The sequence below is a fragment of the Lepeophtheirus salmonis genome, chromosome 14 (genome assembly GCF_016086655.4).
Source record: "Lepeophtheirus salmonis chromosome 14, UVic_Lsal_1.4, whole genome shotgun sequence".
Taxonomy (NCBI): Eukaryota; Metazoa; Arthropoda; class Copepoda; order Siphonostomatoida; family Caligidae; genus Lepeophtheirus; species Lepeophtheirus salmonis.
In genome coordinates this window covers 42,523,910-42,546,109 of record NC_052144.2, presented here as the reverse complement: position 1 = coordinate 42,546,109, position 22,200 = coordinate 42,523,910, and the positions used below count along the sequence as shown (strand labels likewise).

General features: G+C 30.7%; 2 long non-coding RNA genes across 2 annotated transcripts; one reads left to right on the top strand and one right to left on the bottom strand.

Annotated features, from left to right (window-relative positions):
• Positions 1 to 1,832: 1,832 nt before the first annotated feature.
• LOC139907153 (uncharacterized) lies at positions 1,833 to 21,709 on the bottom strand. Its single transcript, XR_011783557.1, has 2 exons — positions 21,616 to 21,709; positions 1,833 to 11,167 (listed from the first exon to the last, which is right to left on the bottom strand). It is a non-coding gene; the product is annotated as an uncharacterized lncRNA (long non-coding RNA).
• On the top strand, positions 11,452 to 12,985 carry LOC121129650 (uncharacterized). Its single transcript, XR_005868468.2, has 2 exons — positions 11,452 to 12,648; positions 12,768 to 12,985. It is a non-coding gene; the product is annotated as an uncharacterized lncRNA (long non-coding RNA).
• Positions 21,710 to 22,200: the final 491 nt, after the last annotated feature.

Sequence of the window (22,200 nt, the reverse complement as noted above, 5' to 3'; positions counted from 1 at the left end):
ACAACAAAATGTTTGGTTAAATTTTCTCATGTTTGGTGAGAAAATAGTGTAACAAACGATCACTGGCTTGCAAAGTCATCAATAAGGTATCTTCTAGAAAAGAATCTAGTACTCCAAGTGGTTTATGCTCAAATGGCAAGAATATGTCTACTACTTCCTCAAACTATCAGCAATAAGGTCATGGATCAAGTTCAACTGCTCTGAAGGAGACTAAATATTAGCAGCATAAAAGACTCAAAAAGTATTTCATGAGTGCTAACTTTTGGTCACCTTAATAACCAGACATTGGGAGCGAATCCAACTTTAGATGTGATATGCTGGAGACATTCTTCTCCAAGATACTCTAAACTTCAAAGTCCAGGGATGGAGTTCAGGGCTGGAAGAGGCCTATATTGAGGCAGACCAGAAGTCCGCCTTATTGTTGCTGGAATAGTTTTGGTTCTTCTTGGCTGTTGGGATAATAATTGACTTCACCATCTTGTAAGCAGTGGAATGGAGATGCCAACGGTCTCTGCTGCCTTCTTGTTACTAACACGTGTTGCCTTTTCTGTTGTTGCTCCGATATTTTTACCTTTAGAGACATTGGTGTTTCTACTGTCCTTTGGTTGCGTCGAAAAATATCGTAATTAAAAATAACTAGGATAAAATGGTGATTTAAGGCTACTTCAAGTTTTGGTTCCTCGCTCCGTAGGGATTTTTTTTTGCTTCATGCGGAATATAGTGGAGGGTTACTTAAAGGTTAGTGAAAGACATATAGGGTAAACATAATTTTGTTTAAAATATATCAATTTCAGTAGGATTCGCATATAGTGTTATAAGCATTTATAGCTTATGTTATGGGACCGTTCATTTTAGCGTATGTGCGTTCTATGTATGTACATCTAAATGAAAAATAATCGCGTAATCATCCCTGTAATAAAATACACTGTTATTATGACTCAATTCTGGGGATTTTTTTGTTAAAATATAAAGTAAAATATTAATTTAGTCGTCATTTAAAAAAAAAAGAGTGTCGACGAATACTACTAAAAAAAAGTATTGTTTAAAAACCATGATTTCCAATAGGTTAAATGCAAATCCTCAGTTCATGAAATATATATTTTAATCATCAATCCTTCATTGGTACAAAGAGAAAACATGTTCACTTGGTGATTGCGAAATAAAAAAAAGTATGTACATGACATATATTGGTCTACGTATTGTAGTATACGTCTTAAAATACATAAACGCCATTGATTGCTTTTCTTCTTGTTCCTTCTTGAAATAGATATAATATACATATGTACATATTATTGACTTATAGCCATATTGAATCTTTAGATTCTCTATCTATAAATCAGTTACGTAATCTTTTGAAATCTTGAACAGAAAATAATCTTTTTTTATCTATTTTTCAATCTTTCTCCAAAACAATACAAGAAAGGTATTAAATTAGTGGATAGTTAATAAATTATGAAATTATCAGCAACTGATGAGTTACCATTAAAAATAACGTTATAGAACTTTTCTAAAATTAAGATGCCAGGGGTTGTTACTCATTTATCGATTATATTTAGTAAACAATTGAATCTACTTTTTGATAAAGGTCCATAATTAACTTATAAAAGTGAGGGAATAGGGTCTTAACATGATTAAATATAATAATGTAAAATTATTATATCCTGACTTTTTCATTACCAAATCATTTCTACTCGAGTTCTTGTATAGATATCATATTAATTTCCATGCTGGATCCTAAATACTGTCAAGAAATGAGCTTAAAATTAAACTTATATAAGTCTTATAAATTTAGAGATACCATTATAAAGTTTTTGTTATAAAAAGTTTGGTAATTTTTTTTTTTTTTGGTTAACCTTTATTTACGAGAGAACAATAAACATAAGCAAAACAATTTTCAGTTTGTTGATGTCTCCCACCCGTATCAAAGCTCTATGAATTATTTTCTGTTGAGGCTCAATCAACCACTCAAAATGATCCGGATTTTGATCAAAAAAAGATCTGCTTCGCCCTTTAGGATCTATTAGATGCACAAACTAAAGTCAGTGATGGTATAGGGTGCAATTAGCTGGTTTGGTAGGGTGTTCATTATCTGCGTGTCCTCAGAGGTCAAAACTAAGAGAATTTAACACGTGGAACCATCCTGGAGCAAACCCTCCAGCAGTGAACCAATTCCCACTTCATGGGAGACTCTTGGACCTTACAACAAGGTGGTGCTCACTCTTACTCATCAAATATGACGTCAAAGTAGTATGAGACTCATCGTTTTTGGAGCCACAACTTTTATCATTTATACAATCCCAATTTGAATCCAATGGATGTTGAAATCTGGTCCATTTTGGAAGAAACGTTCTGCCAGAAAATCAACCCTATTTGGATGTACTGAAAGCCACATTGAATTAAGGGACTGGGGCCACATTCTCAAGGAAGTGACTCAAGCCTAGAGTGAAGTCTTGCATAATAGACTCAAGGCTATAACTTTAGTCACCTTCAACCTAGTTTACTTTTCACTCTTGACATATCAATTTTCATATAATTTTTCAACCATTTTAGAAAAAAGTAGTTTATATAAATAACATAATATCAGTTATTACTAATTTAACCAATGCAGTTACTCTCCCCAACTGTTTAGACATTATCTATTTAAATTTTAAATTTTTTCAGATTTGAGTTCAACATATCACTTTTCGGAGCAGTTAGTCCAGATGGTTGATAACCTGAACTTGAATTAACATGATGTTAAATCATTAAACTTCGATGCAGCTGAAGATAAAATAAGATTTATATTAAAGATAACTGATCAGTAGAATTGTAAGCTGTAATCATTTTCAATATGTACAAATAAAAAATAAAAAAAAACCCCGAAAATTAACATGGTAACCTTCACAACTTGAAAAATGTTTGGGAGGAGAACTCCTTAGCTAACACAAAGTTTAATTAGATTGGCTAGATGTACCTATGAGAGGAAGAAAATAAACACAGGTCCCACTCCATATCAATGAAGGACACCCACCCCCTCCTAATAATTCCCTAGTGTTACTCTCCATCATTCCTGAGCACACTTACTAGTGATTGCTTTATACTAAGATGTTTGCTTATCAAAAATCAGTTAATATTGAGAACAGCTATGGCAAATAAAAACAGATTACTAGCTATACAACTATTTACACGCACGGAAATGCTTAGAATTGACATCTCTGGGTATATCCAAATGTTAACATAGACTAAGTATATTTTAAAAATCTTTCAATTGTCACGGCCTGGATCCGGGTCCGGAAGGAAGAGCAGGCGTTGGCAAGGTAGTTCCATGGTGTATTAGTTATTGTCTACTTGGTAGAAGCAATCAGAGAGTCCTTGATGGTTTGATTTTTTTTTAGATTCAACGTAACCCCAGATAAATAATCCATTAGATTAAGATCCAGACTGCTGCTGGGTAATACTTCCTTCCGAATGAAAGCATAGCAGTGATAACTCAGCCACTTGAGCAACAGATCTGGGATCATCAGTCTCCAAAAAACCTTACGAATCTTTTGCATGATCGGGATTGAGACACCAGTCATTATTGAGACCTCCTTATGTGAAATCTCCATGTTGTTGTGAACAAAAATCATCGTCACAGCTCTACACCGTTCCTCCTCTGTAAATTTGATCTTCTTTATATCTGGAGTAGCTATCGCCATCATCCCCAAAACTTTACTAAAATTTGTTGATAAAACAACATTTCTGCCCGCAAAAAAAAAAAGAGACGCTATCATAAAAAAATCTACAGCACCCAAGCGCCGAATAGATCTTAAACCCTATACATATGTGGATATTATATTTTTGTTTGCAGTAATTAAATTATTATAAGGTATTCAAGTAATACATTGTACTAATGTTTCTTAACTCATGCATTTATTAAATGGGAATTTGTCCTAACGCATCTATATCTTTTAACCCATGTATACACATTGTTCATGATATTTGCGAAGTTTATGTTTTACCTTTGTTATTCAAACTTATGATATCTACATATGAATGCATTCATTTTAATATTTGTTTATTGGTCATACTTTCAAGTTATGTACAAATCTTTCAATTACTTGATGGAGGTCATTTCATCAATTATATATGCAATTGTAGAAGACCAAATGATCATTTCATTCTAACTCATTTTCCTTCGTTAATAATTATTTGATTAAAGTTTGACTTGTATCTTTGTCTATCAAGTTTATGAATGCATCTTGGCTTTATTGAATATTTACCTCAATTGAAATGTTTGTGAGGTGTGTATGAAGGTAAAGGGAGAGCAGGGCTAGTTGGTACACAATGTTTAGTTAAAGCTTTAAAACAAATTGGAGAAAACGTCTGTTAGCTTGAGTAAATTTCTTGTCCTGTAAATACAGAAATGAATAAGGAACAGGCTCGTTTTCTGAGTGACGGGAGTTCAAAAGATTTATATCATTTTAATAGAGATGGATATTTTGAAAGAGCGCGAGGAAAAGGCGGGAGCGAGACATATGGTACTACTCAAGGTAACTGGAAATACAAGGAATGTCAATAATATACGCGGGATTCTTTTCAAATTGTTGTACGGTCCCGAACGCGGGAAAACCTAAATAGAAGGATTGTTTTTGTGACGTCAGAGTCGATGTGAAGAATTCATAATATAATATTGTTTAGTCATCGTTTTAATAGTAATTAGTCATAAATTTCCCTAGTAAGCTTCTATATATTTAGTAACTGCCGATGGAGTTTCGCAATCAAACTTGGATTTATGCGGTTACCATTTGTGTTCATTTAGTATACATTAGCATATGATCATGCTTCTTTTTTTTGGCAAATTTTAAAGTAATTTTTGTATGTTTTCAATATATAAATAATTTCCTTCAATAATATTTTATTTTTAAGGAATATTTAGTTTTAAAAACTAAAAAGCATTTTAGTTTTAATTATTAACATTAATCAATTCATAATTATGCTGGAATTAAATCATTGAATTTAATAGTATATCGGCTATGACGTCACCCTCCATCAAAAAAGGAAAAAATAGGAAATCACGAGGTGGAAGACACACATCAGTCCAAGTATGCGTAATTGACATACCTTGTATTTCAAGTTACTTTGGTACTACTAAATCAAGACCCTTTTTAATATCTGGTGCCTGATATGTGATTTTGGGGTAGAAAATGAATTCGAGCTATAAAGAGGAGAACTTTCTATATTTAAAATACCATTATTGCAGTAAACATATTATAATTATATTTAAATTCATGAATATTTATTTTCTTATACATTTTCATATCAATTCAAAGCAAAGATAGGTGTGAATTTTACCTTTATGTGGAAATGTTGATACCTCCACAACTTATTTAATAATAAACAAATAAGAAGAAAGAGCACACGCATTTGTCGTTTTTCCTTGTCTAAACGGTAATCTTCGGTATTAACGGTATTTTCTTTACAGAGATTCCTTCTTTGCATTTAAATAAACAGATATTCTAATAATATGAAACACCAGCATGTAAAAAAAAAAGAAACAGAAAAATATCATGGTGCCCCAGACCATTTGAAGGATGTTTTGGAGGAGAGCAGCTTAGCTGTCATGATGTTTCATTAGATCAGCTGCGAACAGCTATGAGACTAAAAAAATAATCTCTGTATCCCCAATCCGTAAGCAGGATTTTTGTGTGATGTCGAGCCTCAGTTATGCTCTGAGTCTAACAAGGGCTTCTGCAACAAATCCTCAGATTTATTCTTCGTCTTTTATACACTTTTGATTATTTTGTACTTATTGTTCTCTCTTCAAGAATAAAACAATAATTATGGGAGCTTTGGTAAATAAATAACTATTTTCAGGTAGTAATTACAAAGAGCCCAATTTTTATAATGAAACACATATAATATACAAACTATTACACAATTAAGTCTCCCAAATCAAATAAAGGTTATAAACGATATCTATAATTATTGGGGGGGGAGGTTGCATCACAAAAGGTTTTAAGATTTACAAATCGTTATATTAGAAAAAGTAGTAAAACCCGGTCTTTTTTGAAAAATTACAAATCAATTTTTGTATTGTATAATATGAAGAAAATCATTTTCTATTTTTAAATATGAGTAAGAACAGTCAATAAGTTACTTTCAACCCTTAAAAAAAATCTAAAATTCTAACTAAAAACTAAGAAATCTCGATTTAAAGAAAATATTCAAAAATCTTCTATTTTAACGAATTTTCAAATAAAAAAACACATTTTGGTTCTTAGAAATGAACAAGGATTATAAATTATGACAATATATCTACCTAGTAGGATCTATAGGGTTAGAAGATATTTACAAAGTATATTCAGTGTTCACAAAGGTATTAGGAGGGGGTGGGGGTTGCAAACTACAAGCTAGGATGAAATACACACATAATTAATCAGATGTGAACTTGGGAGAGTGGGGGTATGCAAAAAATACAGAAAACATGAGTGTATGGTTTGTAAATGGGCCCTTAAGAAAATTATATAGTATTCAATATCAAGTTGATATAAATATATCCGAGTTCATTCTACAAATTGTACGATGGACAAACTAAGGACCTTAATTCTTTTATATGGAAAAAGGAACATAAAGGATTATATCCGAGTAAATATTTCCCATGGAATATTTTATGCATGTATATTTAAGGGAAAATACACTTTTTCCCATCGTGAATCATGCAAGGGTCCCTCTCACACGAGTAAATTTTACATATGTGGTATGTCAACATAACAACAATTATGAAAAAAAATCAAGAAAAGGAGAAAGTTCCAATTCATTTTTTACCTCATATTTATATATGTTAAAGTCAAACTAGGGATTTCATTACTTTTTTCATAAAATAACTGAGGATGATTAAATCATGAAAAATTAAAGAAATAAAAAATAATTTTTTAACAGAAAAACCATCATTTTTATTTACCAATCACAGTAAATGCTAAAAAAAAGCAGTAAAGATATAATTAACAAAACAAAGAATAATTTCCGCAGTTCTATTAAAGTTATTGGAGTATTTATGGTTACTATTTGAACAAGCAAGACTACAGTGGCACCTCCTATTACAAACTGTCTCTACATTAAAACACTTTCATATGTTTGTCTGGAACTGATTCTCGCCTCTAATGCAGTTAAAGTAGAAAAATCTTTGACCACCAGAAGGTGTAGGTCTTAGACCTTGACATATTGAGCGGGTATTATCCGTTTTAATATCATAGTTATTTAGTATTTGCTGAGGACAAACGTCGAGTTGATTTCTGGATTACTTTGTTCCCCAAAAACTAATTTAGAATCCCTCCCTTTGATCAGTTGAGTCCTCTTCTTTCCAAACTTTCTGCTTGATTCTTCCGACTTTGTTTATAGATAAGTCCCCATCTCCAAATCACTCATTCATGATGGTCTTGATCTCGAAAGATGCCCTGAGTGCCAATGGACAGGTAACAAAACAAAATTAATTTCAAAAAACTTGTAGGGGTAGGTTTTGTTAATAACTTTAGATAGTCTATATGGACATACGATCTGGTAATTTTATAGTGGGTGTAGAGTGAAAACTTGATACTTTTTCCTAGAAGTATCTATTCATTTTAAAATTCAAATTAGCTAACGCAGAGGTACCAAGTTACACGGATACATACCTATTGAACTTTCTTATCCTTGAATTTTTAGGATAGAAATCTGTAATATTTTCTGAGGAAAACATTCAACATTCACTTAATTGAAATATTGGTTAATTGATCTTCGACTAAAGACAGTGCTCAGTTTCTAGAATACATTGTTTAAACTCTTAGTTGATTGACAAAACAGTCATTACTTACACAACTATTATTCTAACATCTTAAGAATGCAATTATACATAAAATGACATATTTAAAGGTATATATCTCCTTAACCAATTTTGTGGGAGCATTTAAATCAGCATGTAAAATTACATTTGAATCATGTACTATCATAAAAACATTACTTAATTAGCTCTTTTGAAGAGTACATTTTTGTATTAAAATCCATCTGCAGCTGTATTAGTTCCATAGTTAACTTGAAAGTGTGTACATAACCCAAAGTTAAACTGAGTTCTAGGACAATTGGGTGATTCTTTTTTTGCTGATTGGAAGTTTTGCTGAAGGACCATTTTAGATATTTGGCCGAAAAGTGATATTTAATTCATATATTGATAAATGCAATCGTATTGGCGTAATATTATATTCAATTAAAAATTATTGTATATTAAATAGTTATTGTTAATTTACTTTATAGGTATGTCATATAAGGTAAATTATTATGTTTTCTTTTGCAGAAAAATATTTGTTTTATTATTTATATTAAATGTATCAACACAACACAGCAGTATGCTGTAGGAATTTAGTTCGAACCTTTACCGTTCTAGTACTTTAAATAAATTAAATTATAAATAAACACAACACCAACTCGAAAGGAAGAAGTGTTAGTCCCTTCTCCGTTATCAATTAATGATCATACGACATGATGGATTATTCATATTGGATTGAGGAACAAGGATAATGTTAGGCAATAATCGTGACCTTTCCATATAGTTGGGCCCAACCATGCGTATTGCAATTAACTGAATGAGATGATTGTATGAGGTGTCGAATAATTTTTTTTTTGAGATGTTTCTTTAGTCATTCAATATGTACTCAATTATTCAATTAATAATTTAATTATTGGAATTAAATACTGATAAAGGAATTAACTTGAATATTAATTTTATAAATTAATGAAGCTGTAGCCGTATTCTCATTCTAAATAGTAAATTAAATTAAATGAATATATAGAGTTGTAATATTTATATTCTTTGATAAATACCACTTGAGACATTTATAACAGAGAAGGTTACCTATTCAAATGTCATTGTATCATATTAGAGAAATGAAGTTAAAAAATTCGTTGAAGTAGGATATAAGTCAGTAGTCACTTTTTATGATTCTCATAACTTGGATTTGAGATATGAATTCACGGTCCTAGATATACAACTACGATGATTCGAGTCCGTAAAGTGACTACGTAGTGCAGACTGTTTCGTACTATTTGGCCAAAAAATAAAGTTCACAAAGAGACGAATAACCGCGTTATCATCTTTCTTTTCCGATTCGAGAAAGTTCGATCAGTACATAGGCTTACAGTTTTTCTCACGTACGTCCCTCATTTCCTCTTGTTCTTCTGGTGCACTAACTTTGAGTGCCTTTCTGAGTCTTCTCAGGGATTTACCTCACTACAGCCAACAGCTTCTTCTTCTGGCACATTATGAATCATAGGGAAGTGGGAATCACTACTCTTGCCTGATATTATGCTTGTTTGTCAATCCATAAGTATTTTCCAATATGAATGATCCATTTTGTCGAACAATGATTCATTAATAACGAAGAAGTGATAAGCACTTCTTCCATTGGAATTGCTGATGTTTTTGTGTATGATTTAATTTATTTAAAGTGCTACAATGGCAATGATTTGAACCATACCACTGTGTTTATCTAATTATCATTAATGAATGTATTTAAGAAAAAAATATTATTCTACAAAATAACAGTAATTAATTTACTGTATATTACATATATAGAATATGAACAATACCTATTTATCATAATATCATTTTAGATTTAATCAAAATATACAAATATTGTAAATATCGTTTTTCGACGAAATGTCTGTTTGAGAAATTGTTCTTCCGCGAAATATCCATTCCCAAAAATGTTTTCGTCCAATAGTCCACTCACAGTTAACCTACAGGACCTGAACAGACACACACAGCAGCATTTTATTCATATAGATACATTTTTGATGACTAAGGTTAATGTATGGACGTAAAAAAAAATTATTTACCAATTTTAGACAAGGATCATATAATTCATATTTGGAAGTATATCTTAATTATATATTTAAAAAAGTATAATGATTATATTTATACATCACTACATACCTTTCATGGTTAATCAATTATTTCACCGTTACTTTATTATTTCAACATCTCTATCAAACAAGTTTAGGCAATTGGTATAAAAATACCCTGTTTTTGTAAGGTATTCCAACACAAATCTCTGAAAATGTCTAGTTGCACAGTTTGACTGCAACATATACATAAGGCCCCTTCAAATTCGCCTTTTTTTTTAACAAACATGTGAAAACTGATATTATTCCCATTATGTCAGGACAGGGAAGATGTCAGAGAGCATCTTCCCTGTCCTGACATAATGGGAATATACAACATACAATAGTAGTCCTTGGCTTATGTTATTATATTGTTTGTATGTTCCTACATTAATAATCTAAAATTATCACAAAATATTGATTTGTTTACTTGCATATTCAATATTTGTTATTTGCCTTCATTTGGTACCCCTTTCAATACTCTGGGCAGCTGCAATGAAACAAAGACAAAGTATCTCAAATTTTGCAGCGCTAAAAAAAATAACTTCTACAATAAAGCTAAATTGCTTTAGTGGAGGCATACCCAATTTCCAAAGTCAAAGAAAATTTTAATAATTAGCTAGTTTAGGCCTTGGAGAATAATATCAGTTTTGATATAAATAATTTAAAAAAGTAAAATTTGAACAGGTCTAATATACGTACATACACGCCAATATTTTAGTCAATTATAAGCATTTTATTCAAACTTTTGGGACGAGTTAGGATACCCAAGAATTTTCACTATCTTTTATAACCTTAATGTGACTTACATATATAACCTAATTTAGCCACCATATAGCATTTCAAATTAAAATCAATTTATCATTATTTTATTGAGATGATACATTTTGACAACTTAGAGCCTTAATCACGGGAAAGAGAGAGGTGTTTTTATGGGAAGAACAAAGAAAGTATATATACAAATTGAGATCAAATGCTTCTACCAAAAATTGGGGTTGAGGACTTGTGGAGCTGAGGGATTTTTAGAGAACCTTGAACATTAGCTGGCTCAAAAAATTCCGTACTAGTAGAGATATTTGGCGTATAAGGGAGCTACGTCCATGTTTGTATCTAATGACATTTCATGGGCCCAAATTTTCTAGCAATGCCCATTATTTTAAGTGCCTGTTACCAAACTGAGCCTGTATAAAAGAGAACCGATACCATGACCGGTAGAGCCACACAAACTGAACCAGGTACCACCTTGGTAAATATGTATATACACTATATGTAAATTGTGCTGTTCAACTGGATCCTGAAAAAAATATTAAAACACATAGGATCAGTCATTAGAATGTAGAAATCATCGATAAAAATAAAGTCAAACAGCACCTGTGACATAAATTTATATTTATAAAAGTAACACCTATGCTATATTATATAGATAGCTACTACATTCCCATAATAGACTTGATTAAACAGGTATCAATTGGATTCTATAGCTCTTGCACTTACAACAGTCACACAGTAAATTATGGGAGTTCATTTTTATGTTCGTCATGTACATATATATATATCAGTTGATGTATACCTATTCATTATACGCGTACTTATATATTTCCCAGATAGATCAATATATCATACGTATTATAAATGTACCTTTGTAGACCTAATGAGGTCAAAGAAGTGGAAATTTTTGATGAATCACTTAGAGGAACGTAAAGCTACACATATATAAACGGAGCAGTTCTACCTATGTACGTGTGATGTAATATTCAATTGAAGAGGGGAAAAGTCTTATTGATGAGTATGTAAGAGGTTCAGTGACTATCAATGATTCTTTTTAAAGAAATAAGTCTTATTATATCCTTTTTGTAATTAATAAAAAATAGCGTTATCTTGTAACTCTTCCTCCAAAGAGAAAAAAAAAGGCGAATATCAGTTGATAGTCTCATATTCATCTAACCAACTACATATTAAATTATTATTGGAAATGTTCACTGCTTAGGAAGAGCTAATTCAAATTCAACCAATCAAAGTTCAGAAAACTAATAAGGGGAAAAGAACTAGGTAAGAAAATCATCGGTAATTGACAACAAAATAAAATTCAAATTTATAGATTTAGTGAGATAACGTCGTATGCCAGATCTATAATTTTTATATAGTACTTTGTCAGGTGTTAACAGGCTAGCTTTTAAACCTTTATTTGGACGGAGAGGGCTAAAAAAAGTATGTATTTGATCAAATTTTAATTTGTTACGTAAAAATATAATACAGCAGGAGCAAACTAAAAAATATTTATTATCCGTCAGGGGTGTGACTCACAGTCACTTGTGCTAATATATGTATAGATTCCTTAAGGGCGCTAGTATCGTTTAATATTATATCAACTGTTGTGTAAAGCCGGTATATTGTTTAGCTATTTTATTTTTTAATAATATTTCATCTTTACAAATTGCAATATTGGCATTGCGGTATTTCATATTTGTAAATTGTAAGATAGTTATTTTTATAATTTATACAAATGCCATCGTTTTGTGTTGTCCCTGAGTGCTCGAGAGGATGATAATTTCGATTCCCTTCAAATGAAGCTACATTTCTTAAATGGTGGATTGCTCTGAGACGAAAAAACGATAATGGCTTACTCTGGAGGCCATCACCACACTCTGTATAATGTGAAAACACTTCAAGCCAGAAGATTTCCTAGTGTCAAGACAAACTCAAGCTTTCGTTGGCGGAAAAGTATATCGGCATTTGAAACGAGATGCAGCCCCATCTATTTTTACTTAGTCAAAAGTAAGTAAAAATGCCGTTGAAATTTTTTTTTCTTTTGATCAACATTGAAAATGGGGTAAGCTTAAGGTCTTTAAATCTTTCTAAGAAGTTTTAATTTATAAACCCATACTTTTTTATAGAATGGTAACACAACACTGGCCAACACAATTTTTCTTGCATGGGTTCTTTAAAGTGAATCTAACTCCATTTTGGCTGTTGATTCCAAATCTGTCATTAGTTTTTGCCTATCACATCAAGTTTTTGAATAACGGAGTGATGAAAAAATACTACAACACATACCAAAAATCTACGATTTATCTACAAATTTACGAGAGAAAAATAATACATTAGTTTTGTTTTTTGTGATTTTATTTGCATATTGGCTGCTGATTTCAATGTGTCACTTGTTGTTGGTTATCACATGAGGTTTTTGAACTATAGGTTGATTAAAAGGTTTTATTTTATTTTTCAATACAAGACACAACAATCTAGTTTTGTTAAAACATACAAAACTAAAAAAAAATACAAAACATGAAAGTACTAACACATATTTGACAAAAATCAATATTATTACAAACAAAGAATGTTATATCAAACTAGTAGATGCAGGAACAGTGTATTTTTGTTTGTAGACAAACATATTAGTTCATTTTTGGGGTAAACTTCCTTTTTGATGACGCCCTCTTATGTAGAGCATATGTCTCAAAGAATTTTTATACAAATTAAGGTATCTCCATGGTACAATTCATCATAAAAAAACTTACCTTATAGTGAAGTTAGTATTGTAAAGTGTCTTTAAACAAAATTTACCTGTACTCAAGTTTATCAAACTTACTTAAATAAAATAAGTTAGTCAAATAATAATTTAAATAAGACGCAGTGTGATATAAAATAATTATATATTTAATCTCAGTCACTATAAACATATGGCAGCAAAAAATAATATGTAAGGATATGGATACATAACAAAAAGGACCAGGTATCTCCTTTTTGATTACCTCTTTTGATGAAGTTGTGAAATAATACTCAACCCTCGAGATGAAATGACCCTACTTAAAAAATTATACAACTATTAACACCTATACCAAGGAAATCAAAATGTTTAGTCATAGCTGATTTGATATGTATTTTACATAATAATCATTATAAAATTTGATGAGTGGAGGCAGTATATCCTCATTAAAGAATTTAGTAACATAAATTTCTCCATATAAGTATCTTCAAATGTGAAGAAATAAAAAAAAACATTTTGATTTCCTTGTTGCTCGTAGCTGACCCTGAATTTAACATAAAAAAGAAAAGCCGAAGTGATAATTATCAGTTTTGAGTATCTAACTCAAAAATACTAGAAAATTTACACCAATATTTTAAAACTTAGTTATTTATTCCCATTATATCAGAGATCAGATTCAGATAAAAATACTAGTATTTAGATTTCTATAAATCGTATGACTGCAAATTCTTAATGAATGTTGAATAAAAATTATCTTGACTTTCATGAGAAGATATTTTGGTCATTTCCTTAGCTTCATGTGAACGAGTAATTCATTAATGGACTATATTCGTATTATCTTGAAAGATCCTCATCCAAAAGGATGAAAGCTCTTCATTATCTTCGTGAGTCAGTCCTTGCTCACTATAGAAACAGATTCCGAGGATTGAACTTATTTGACATTGGCATCGAAATGAGGAGAGACAGTCCATACTCATCTTTAAACTCTTTTCAAAGAAAAAAACCCATTTTCTTGTTGCCTAGCCTTGTAATAGTAGCATTGACTAATAGATGGCTTAGTTTTAATGGATTTAAATCCAAATTATAATTCAAGGACTACTAGTGAGAAGGACTTGTTATATTTCTTATTTCTTGAAAAGAGTAGATGCTTGAAATTCACTTCTTGGGTTATCCAACTCATCTTTGGAAGAACCACTTTGAGTCAAGAATACTTTTAATTTAATTATCACTTAATAAAAATTGAAGTCACTCTCATAAAGTCTCAAATAAGTAATAACAATGAGTAATAAAATTAATGTAGTTTTGTCAACAGGTCACTCAACATGGTATTAAGTCTTTCTCTAGATAGTATTCTTTGGCCGGATAATCATAATTATACTTCAGAGAGGTTTATTACTTTTTTGCAATGTGGCGCTACTCAGTGGTGATGATGTGTTTACATACGAATATAAGTAAATAACCCACTTGTCCTATGATTTGAGATATTTTGGTTTCTATTCAAAACAGAAACACCCTCAAAAATGGATCTAAATCCACTCATGGCTATTGATCTCCATAGCGCTGCTATGTGAAGCAGATTCCACGGGCCTAAATTCTAATATAGGTAGGGGTAGGGATAAACCTGTGTTGGTTTTATCTTTTACCTTTACGTAATTCAATTAATTCAATCCTGAGGCAAAGATAAAATACTCTTTTTTTTCTTTCCTTTTTCAAAATTTGAATTTAATTTCAAATTTAATTTTTAGAAAATAAAATGCCGGCCTTTTAGAATTATTTTTTTCAATTGTATTTAAAAAATAAAAGTATTTTCTCAGATGACCATTTATTTAAGAAAATATTTTCGTTTTTTTTAGAACAAGAATGTACGAGCAGTATTGTTTGTAGTGTTCTAAATTGGTCCTGGATCTCTCTGCTCTAGACTTCTATAAGTATTGATGCTAATTGTTTACATTTCTAGCTAAACTTTTTTTTTTTTTGAATTGGCAATCTGAAGAGTTATTTTTCTTTTGCTAAGCTGCTCATTGTCATAATAAGAATCCTTGATCCTCGCTAAAAACTCAAGCGAATCTGACTTCGAAATAAGTAGATTTTATCCCTAAATATATAGCATTGTACATTGAGTTGGTGGTATAAAAATATTTAAAGGTAATTGAGTAAATAGCCTACTATTAAATAAATAATACACTAACAGTTGGTAAGAATTCCACGTAATTAGATACCCTTTGGGCCACTTCTTACTCTTTAAAAAAAAAGCTAATGAATGTGATGGAAATTGTTTTAAGCTTCTATGCTGCCTATGTCTAGCAGAACAATGTATCAGCAAAATTGTCAATTTTTGGCATAAAGTAGGTATTCTTGAGGAATTCTATGATACTGAAAACTATTTTGCATACAAAGTCATCGGATAAATTATTTTTTTGATTGGTGAAACAATACATCTAAATAGTATTCTCCCCATTACTTTAACTCTCCCACTAAGTATATTGAGTGTAAAAACTAAAAATGTAAGCAATACTTTACAGAAATATAACTGAGCTGCCCCCTAGACCTCTCCGATGTAAGGATAAATACAAATTTGATCTTCAACCCATTAAAAATAAAATGATACATTCTTGTTCTATTATCTACATTTTTGGCTCTCCTGTAAAATGTGTTAAAATCAGATACATTTTTATCCACGTATGAAATTCAATTAATATTAATACATACTAGGCATTTTAATCAGAGTTGGTTTGAAAGTGGAAGGAGTCTGTGGCAATGTATGGGGTTGTAAGTTCTTTTTTTGAATATTTTCACTTAAAAAAAAAATACTATAATTTTATTTTTTTCAAATGGCCTTTTTTGGTTGCAAAAAAAAATAATATAAAGATTCTATTTTTTTGTTTAAAGGCCAAGCCTTCTTTGGCCATTTTTTGACATTTTTTAGACAAAAATATATTTCTGGCTATTTTAAGACGACCTTTCCTTTGTCTATTTTTATGGTCTCTTTATAAAAATATCTTTCTTTTAAATATATTTACAAATTATATCAAGAACGGGTCCTCAAGATAGTACCTTTACTAAAAGAGACCCTCACCCATATCAATGTTCAACTTAGTGATAAACATTACATCAAGGCAAAATAAAAATCTTATGATATTACAATTCTTTATTTCCTTAAATAGTGATAATTATCAAATTAAGTTACACAAGTCGTTGTCAATCGATAAACAGCACTTTAATGTACACGTGGTTTAAATAAGATTACAACTTAAGATGAATATCTTTATCAATCCCTTTTGTTTTGAGTATGCAGTATTTAATATTAAAAATATATGAATTGACCAATTTGATACATTTGTTAAGTACGATAATAAAGTTATCCTCACTGAGTAAAGTTTGAGTTTTCATAAAAATGATATCCACTGATAGCAAAATAATAATAAAACAATTAATAGGGTATTATTACAAAAATAAACTTTCTCAAAAAACTGCTTTTACTCCTCAAATATTTGGAATATTTGACAAAAAAAAGTTATATTTTTCGAGCAATACTCTGGATTATAATGGATATAGTCAAAAATCAATTATTTTTCCAACAGATGGCTTTATTAATGGGTATCCCGCGTTGTATAAATGCAACTGATTTACGCTTAAAGACATTAGAAAGATCATATTTTGTACTTAAAAAAACTTTGTCGACAGTTTCTTTTTATTTATTCTTTGAGTCACATTGTTTGAGCGAGTGTCAAAAATGGACACGAGCAAATAAAAATACGATTTGTTTTACAGTTTTCTTCAAGAAAAAGGCGAAAAAGCAAGGCAGCTGGGTGAAAATGTGTATAGTGCCTATGGTTCTCATACTTTCTTTAACAATCACGTGGTATTTTGGTTTTGTTAATTCTATTGCGGTAGTTTTGATGTCAAGGATGCATGACGCTCTAGAAGGCCAAATGTGAAAATGTGGATAAAATAACGGAAACTGTCGAGTCCAACTGTCATGTGAGCACACATTTGATTTCCAAGGAGATAGACATTTATGAAAAATAAAATTCCATTAAGAATAATGGATTTTTTTTTACTACACCTAATTTTATAAATTTTGATTTAAAATTTGTAATCGTTTATTTTTTATTGGTGGAGAAATTGAGCCAATTGCAACTGTCCTTGGTCTCTTTGACTATTCATACAGCAGTTTTTGTATCTCATAATTGATTATTTTTTGACCAAATAAGAAAAAGGTGTAACTTTTTTTTTTAACCAAACAGCTAATATTGAAGTAATATGGATGTATGTATCTCTCTCTCTCTATATATATATGTAGTGTACATAAAAATGCGATAAGTGAATGTTGATTAAATGCCTACAGGAAAGTAAATTTCATATTTATGTTTGTAGATAGAAAAAATAATTAATAATAAAATAACAATAATTATTTATTTGAATACATATATTTCCAAGTATTGAGTGAGAAATGTATATTGTAGTTATCATAAAACAGATGTTTCGATCGATTTGTTTGTTAGTGGATGTCGTCATTGACACGAGTGATGTTCAAATTCTCCCTTTTAATCATTCTAACTCAGGTGTTATCATACAATATATGTATGTATCTATTATGGATATGGTCAATTTGAAATTGATTGAAAATAACATTATTTTATTTTGTTACTGAATAAATTACAAGTGGTAATATTCGGCATTGACTAGAGTAATTCGGTGTCAAGTAAAAGACAAATTTTGCTTTAACAATATAGAAGAAAACTCCCAACGAATTCTTGGGATACTCTCCATTTTTTCATGAGCAGACGTAACTACTCAATATCAATTCATATGACGTGTTCTCTCATCAATAATAATGATAATAATTTGAGAAAATATAATAAAAATATGATTGTATGACTGATGAGTACTTAAGCCTCTAGAGCACTCACTAACAAAAACATACAAACCGGTGTTCCCTGTATGCTAATTACAAAACGCCTGCAATTATTGCCATAAGAGACCAAAAAAAAGCTTGATAAACATTATTGGTACTCTGCCCCTTCGATTAGAGCAGTTTATAAGGGATTTCAAAATTTTCAGAGTGCCCATATGGGCACAAGTGACTCTTCCTTCCCTGAAAAGGTTATGGTGACTGTCTTTCGGCATTTGCAAGGAATAATCCTCATCGACAATCTGGAATAGGATACAACTATTATAGGTGTATATTATTCATCGATATTGGACCGTTTGTAAACCGAGCTCCAACAAAATGCCCACGGCTGGCTCACAAAAAAGTCATTTTCCATCATGACAATGAATCAGCTCACACCTCAGTAGTTGTGGTTGCAAAATTAATGGAAATATGGTTCCAACTCCTTTCACATCCCCCCTATTCTCCAGACATTGTTCCCTCGGACTAGTATGTGTTGCCCAGTTGGAAAAATGGCTGGGGGGAGGGGGGATATTAAATTCAAACGTCGAGGGTAATTAGTAAAACGAATTTTTATTTTTGAGACTTGGACAAATCCTATCATTCGGAAGGGATCAACAAAATAGAGCAGCGTTGGAGGAAATGTATAAACCTAAAAGGATACTATGTAGATAAATAAAAAGGGTTACCCTAGACAGTATAGAAGTTTTTATTTTTGCACGGAATTTTCAAACAATCCTCGTATTTTTAAGATATACAGGGAGCGGGGATCAAATTGTCGCCAAAATATTTTTCTACAAAAAACAACACACAATATACATTTTTTGACTTTTTTATTGAAAATCAAAACTATGACGAGCATATAGGTATAGAGTAGCCATTCATTCGACATAATCACCGTTGGCATCAATAACGGCCTCAATACGGCCTCTGAACCGGACGCAGGCTCTTCTGACCATCTCATTGTCCATGTTGCCAAAACCTCCTTGATGGAGTCCATCAGGCTGGCCTTGGTGCTATGGGGATGTCTGTTGGTATGTCTCTCGACATAGCCCCAGACAAAATAGTCCAAAGGATTATGGGAGTTCTCCTCCATTATTAACCAATAATAATAACTTCTTCACTCATTCAGTAATATAACACAACCCCTTTATAATTAGCAGTACATATATAAATTAATAATAAAAAGGATGAAGAAACAGATCATCACAAACTGGCAAACTCCAGAAAGTTATATGATAAAATAATAATAATTAATAATGATTAGACCACATATATAAAGTGAGTATTCCTCATATATTCATATCGATAGAAAAACAGACAAAATTTGATTTATTAATATAGAAAATATTACAAAAAACTTATATACGATTGGAACAGTATTTGCAATAAATGCTCAAATGGAAAAAGGTAGTCGCGTGCCTAGTAATTTTGTCACAGTACCAATTTTTCCACACTGGTTCCATTTTTAAAATGGGTACATATAAGTATTTTAATACTAAAACTATAAAATGAAAGTGTCGTAAAAAGCAATTTACCTTCCCTATGATTTTTAATAAACTTCTAGTTTTTAACTCAGAAATTTGATGACTTTTTTTTTTAAAAGTTAATTTATATTCTTGCTTTTTTTATTTATTAAGAACGATTTTTTAAAGGGATATGCTCAAATAATTGGGGGAGACCTCTTTGGATGGCAATCACAGTTTGTACTGTTCAAAACGTAAAAGTGTAAGAAGTTTGCGTAAATTAAAGTCGTTAAGTTGCATAAATCTGTAATAAATACTAATCAACGATATTAAATATGAATCTAATATAAAATAAAGTTAATCTTTTTGACTCTAAACTATTAATTACTTATTTAAATTAGTCAAATAATCGACTTAATTATATTATTCAATTTTGGAATGGTTTTTACGCAGCCTTGCTGATAAAAAATTCAAATCGACTATTTTTATGACACCAAATCTTATTAAGTTATAATATAAAGTTTATTCTTTAGTTAAATCTATATATAAAACAATTGAAAAATATATATTAACTTCCAAATAAGATCCTTCATTTTTTTCGATTTTTGTATGTTTATCAAGATAACATAAAAAATCATTAATCTTTCGTATACCTACTGCAATATTTTTATAAATTGATTTAAAATTTAAAATTAATCTATATATTTTTTTCAAGTCAAATTTCATAGCTATGAATTGAAACTATCCTCCTAAAAACGTGATTTTTTTCAATAGTGTCTAAATATCTAACTTATGTTGATTGGAATGTTTAACGGTAAATTTTGTGATCTAAACTATAGATAGCCATAATAGACGTGGTTTTCAAGCCGAGGGAAAACATGCTGTAACATAGTGTTATTATTAATACAGACCATGAACCCACTAACAAAAATTTTATTTTATACCTAATAGATGCAGCTTAGAACCTGATCCAAGTGATCAAATAACCAGTAACCAAAACTCAAACTAATCATTTTTATGCAAGATACGTCGTATATCAAAAAAATTTCACTTATAAGTAGGAACAAAATAACTATGGATAACTTCTACTAGTATTAGATTCATCGAAGGCGTTATTGTTGTTTAAAATATTAAATGAACATGTTAGAGAGTGATTCTCAAAATTTTTACGGTATGTACCATCCGAGAAAATATCAAAATATCCATGTACCAAACTCAATATGTGATAGCAGAATCTTAATTATTTATAACGTTCCTCTACTTACCAATAGAGGGACATCACATATTAAAATTAGATACTTACTCCGCCAGAGCATGTGAAGTTCCCTTTCAGCTGTGGACATATTGCTATTCATAAATAGATGATAGTCCAACACAATCCTGTAACCAGAACTATATACAAAGACAGCTCTCCAAATTTTAGGCCGTGACTAAGATTTTTTTACTGGGTCGACTAGCTTTTTTATATTGGTTAGATGGGTTTGAATTGAGTAAGTAAAAGTAAACCCTACCTATGGTATTATAATTAGTCCGCCGGACCTAGAAATTTTCTTTTTAAGTCCATATATATTATGTATATTTCCTTCTCTAGGAGTTACCGAGTAACGAAGCTACAAAAATGGAGTTTAAAGAGAATAATTTCTCCGAAGGGTGTTGTCCATTGAGCAACGTTGCTTCATAAACTTACTTATTTTTTTTATAAAAGGCCAAATTTTAAATAATAAATATTTTTTTGAAATTTATAAATTTACTTAACATTTATGTCATGATTACACCCTTCAGTAGGCACAGGTCTAGAGGAACATTTAAATACCTATAAACAAGGACATTACCATCTTTAATCCATTTGGAGGGGGGCTTAACCCCAAAAATTATCTACACAGTTTTATAATTACCGTGAATATATAAATAGAGAGGGTTGTAGAACGAAACAGAAGAAGAAGATGAGAAGCAAACGAAAGATAGAAAGAGATAGATTTAAAAAAGAAGCGTTTCTTAATGACCTCGGAGGCTCCCCAAAAAATATCATAGGAAAATGCTTAGTCATTGTATATGCCTACTTCCTTAAGTTCAGACTGGTCTCTTCGAGCATTTTGATTTCCATATGAGATAATGATACATGATATGCTTCTGTAGTTCTATGCAAATAAAGTATTAGTTATCGTTATATTTCGCTTGGGGCACAAACATCGTTTTTGCCGGACCTCGTCATCTAATGTCCCCCTCGTAGTTACTTATCTCCTCCAATAGTTGATGATAATTCTACATATTTAAAATTTTGAGTATTTTTTCATAGCTTTTGTGAAGGAAAGGTTGAGAGATACTAGCAATGTAATCCATGGATGAAAAGGTTAGATAACAACACATCACATAAACAATGTACATTACTCATTATTTCTCAGAAATTTCACTCTTTTAAAGAAAAAAAAAAAGAGGTTTTCCTTTCAAGGTAGGAAAACAAAATGGCACTCTATAGTTTT